The sequence below is a fragment of the Mya arenaria genome, chromosome 14, assembly GCF_026914265.1.
Source record: "Mya arenaria isolate MELC-2E11 chromosome 14, ASM2691426v1".
NCBI classification, from domain to species: domain Eukaryota; kingdom Metazoa; phylum Mollusca; class Bivalvia; order Myida; family Myidae; genus Mya; species Mya arenaria.
The window spans coordinates 38,384,396-38,388,772 of record NC_069135.1 but is presented as its reverse complement, the minus strand read 5'-3'; the positions used below and the strand labels follow the sequence as shown (position 1 = coordinate 38,388,772).

The 4,377-nt window shown below is 36.3% G+C and overlaps 1 pseudogene; it reads left to right on the top strand.

Annotated features, from left to right (window-relative positions):
* The first annotated feature begins 369 nt into the window (after positions 1-369).
* On the top strand, positions 370-4,110 carry LOC128218561 (uncharacterized; annotated as a pseudogene).
* The last annotated feature ends 267 nt before the right edge of the window (positions 4,111-4,377 follow it).

Here is a 4,377-nt window from a genome sequence, read left to right as displayed (position 1 = left end):
AAAATGTAATACGCTCAAAATGCACCAATTCGGGCTGGAAAGTGTTAAAATAAATCGCAGAGTACTTTCAAACACCCCTGCTCACACTTTAAACCAAATAAATTTCGGTTCTGAGGGAGGATTGCAAGTCAAAATGTTATGCCCCTAAGTTACGCACCCTCATATATCGAATCATGGATCCGCCCCTGAATGCCATGGTACACTTAACGCCCGGCAATCAATTTGAACTAACAAAATGCATATTAAAACACAGCAACTTTTCTATGGATGTACCGGCATACACCCGAGGTTGATTTCGATGGAAAATGACCCAGGTATTCCGAATCGTGACATTTCGGCAGTCTTCGGCAAGCTCGGGATATATTTACTTCGTTGTGCATTTCGAGTGTAGAAAGGCCTACTAAACCAGAAGTCATGAACTTCTATTGAAATTAATACGGGACACAATCCCGGCATGATTAAAATGTGGTTTGGATTTGAAGAACAATAGTGTTAATTAAGCAAGGTTGTAACAACGCTTATCATTTGGATATTGTGTAATATGTCAGTGTGACATTGATTGTAATTTGTGGTTTCTTCTTATCAGTACAAAACAATTTACTTCCTTGTAACAAAATAAACAAACGTGGCTGAATGAACATTTATTTGATTTAGTTCGTGAATTGTTTGAAACTCAAGAGAGAAAATGGAAAATAATTATGGATCATCACTCACTTTCTTCCCATAGATGGTGTTGAGGTTCGAGAAGTACTAGACCTCAGTGCTATTGTTCGTTGAAATGGGTCAATTCGCTATAAAATATACAGGAAAAGTACTTCCTACAACTATTCGGCAATCTTCGGTAAGCTCGGAATAGACAATCGTTACCACTCGGCAGTCTTCGGCAAACCTCGTGGGAAGGCCCACTGAACAGTCGATAACTATTCGAAATGTTTACACAGGAATAAAATAAGGCATGTTTAAAATCATTTTTGTATAATTTGAAAAGTGATTGTAAATTTAGTACGGTTGTGACTACGCTTATCATTTTGATATCGTGTTATATAGCAGTGTGGATTTGATCGAAATATTGGTTTTCTTCGTATCAGCGGAGTACAAAATAATTAACTTCCTAGTTACAAAATAAACAGAAACTGACTGTGTGAACTAGTTTGTGTGTCATTTTTAATCTCAAAAGCGAAAATGGCTTCTAAGTTTGAATCATCCATTCAGAGGGGCTGTGACTTCATTCATGATTTTTCCTGCTCTCCGTGTGAAGAGAACGGATTTAACACCGAAGCTGACCATTATTGTACTCAATGCACGAAATATTACTGCCAAAACTGTGTTCTAAAACATGACGTATTATATCAGAAGCACGCAGTGCTCGGCCGGAAGGACGTGAAGAAATGGGAGGCAGCCCCAGGGGCGGTGGACGCCCTGGAGAGATGCGGGATGCATCGCGGGGAGGCACTGAAGTTGGTATGTGCCGACCATGACCAGCTGTGCTGCCATTTGTGCGTCGCCGTGGACCACAGGTATGTAAGAAATATGACAATTTAAAAGTGCACTAAATGGGTATATGCATTATTATTATTATTATTATTATTATTATTATTATTATTATTATTATTATTATTTATGCATTATAAGGTTAAACTCATTTGACTTTTAAACAAAACAAAGCTTACGATTTGTGAATATTAAAGAAATATCAGCCTTTATATATAATATATTTCATTTAATAGCTACGTGGTCACAAATTCCCCAGATAAAAGAGTACAAAATATCATTTATATTTTTTAATCCGTATACACTTCATATGCCTTTTTGGCTAAGATCGTTTAAATAAAAAAAAATCGCGCCAACCTATATTATGCGCCATTGTTGTTTTGTGTGTGTCGCCGTGGACCACAGGTTAGAAGGAAGAAAACGTCAATATAATGGCGCACGACATAGGTTGAGGCAATAATATTTTATTGTTTTTATTTATTATTATTTTTAACTTATTCTTCTGTTCATGATTAAAACAAAAAAAACTTATTTTTGAGTACATTTAACAAAAATATTAGTCTTTGAACATGCAAATGGTGATTTCAATTAATAGCTACGTGGCCACAAATTCCCCAGTTTATTAAGAAAAACCAACTGAATCTGTACACAAATATTTCTTTTCGGTTTTGATCAATCAAGTCAAATTAATAAAGCATTATAATGCATTTAAAAATTAAAGGAAATCATTTTTGCATCAACCTATATGATGCGCCTTTAAGACACAAAACGGTAACTAATCTATATGTTATTGCGACAAATTTTTAATCATATTCTTTAACATTGTCCCACATAACAAGTTCATTTTCAGTTTATGCATATCTGATTACAAATGTTTCAAAACTTCTTTGTTTCAGACAATGTTCCAAAATCCATCCCATTCCCGATGTAGCAAAAGGAATTCAGAGAAATATTGAGTTTCAGCAAATTCCAAAGAAGATCGCTGAACTTGAAAAGCAATTCGAGCTGATGAAAGAAGCACGAATGAAGAATACGACATCTCTGAAAAAGACGAGGACAGCCATTTCTGATGAAATTAAAACTATACGTAAAAAGATCAACGAAATCCTTGATAAGATTGAGAAGACAACTTCTTGGACGGAATAATAGCTAAACTTGAAAAAAATATAAAGAAAGATATCGAAACTTGTGATAAAATGACTATTGAACTGCAAAACATGATTGCCGCTTTTCAAACAAAATCAAAATCAAGCGAGTCAAAATCATATATTGCGTACAGAAAGAGCCAGGATATGATTTCACAAGCAAACGATCATCTTCATGGCATATCCACCATTGAGTGTTACAATGTAACATTTCAAGCCAATAACCTTATCGAAGAACTTTTATCTTCAATAAAGACGTTTGGAGCGATTGAAGAACAAACTGTAACGATTAAACAGCGAAAAGATCCCCTTTCCGATCCAAACCACGTCTTCAGTGTTGAAGAGTACAAGGAGTACAACGTGAAGATGAGTGATGACAAAGGTCAAAGTGATATCCGTGGCGTATGTGAATTGTCTAGTGGAGAGTTTGTCATAGCAGACTGGGGTAATTGTAAAGTGAAGCTCCTGGACAAGGAGTACAGGGTGATCGCCCACTGTGATGTCCCGTGGGGTCCATGTGACGTGTGCCACATTGACGGAAATGAAGTGGCCGTTTGTGTTAACAGTGGTCATGCTGATAGACGAGGACTTTATTTCATTAATGCTACGAAAGGGAAATTCGTAACTACGAGGAAGTTAAGCTTCACCCATGGATGTTATGCCGCAGCTCACTATGGCGGCCAGCTTTACATATTCTCCGGTAACGCCCTGTACGTCTACACGATGTCGGGAAAGAAAGTGAAGACGCTGTACGAGGACTTCGGTGTGATTATGAAATGTGCCATCAGTAACGACGGGAAGACAATCTACATCATAAACAGCAGTAAGCATCAACTGATCACCCTAGACAACAAGGGCAACAAGCTGGCCTTACTCACTGACCCTGACATGAAAAATCCTATCGGAGTACACGTGACGTCTGCTGGACACGTGTTCGTCTGCTGCGAAGGCTTCAACACAGTGCTGCAGGTTGACAACGACGGGAAGAAAAAGTTGACCACTCTGGCAAGTAAGAGAGACGGACTGAACAAACCGCGTGATTTATTCTTCAGCAGCCGCACTTCCTCTCTGATTGTTGGTGGATGGAACGGCACACTTCTTGTTATCAAGTTAAATTAAAACTAAAAACTTTTAATGTTTGATTTGGTACTATCGAACAGGAATCTTCCATATTTTTATTGCAAAGTATATTGTAGTATTGTCATACATATATATAATTGTTTTGTTTAGACCGCATGGTATAAGTAATATGATATGAATCCAAAAGCATCTTGTGAATACTTATATTTTATCATATTTTGGACAATTTATATCCAAGAAACTACAAACGAAATATTATATATATATATGTTTTATTTGATGAATGTAGTCTGTTCAATTTTCGTGTATATATATAAAACCGTCATATTGACTTATTCAATTTAAATATAATGATGATTTACTTGCATACTATACATACAGGTGAATTGCAATAAAAAATAATAAAACAATCTCTTTATTCAATGTCGGAGATATGGTTTACGTGAACGATCAGAAAATCAGAAAATCATATTTTGAAAAATGCATACTAGATTTCAAACGTATACTGAAATTAATTTTGAAGGACGTATTCTCAAGAACACAAACCAAGAGCACAACATACATATCATGTATACCATCGACAGTCTCGGTTAGATTGAGACTTACATCTCACGTAAAACATAGGCAGACAAGGTTAGATTGACACTTACATCTCACGTAT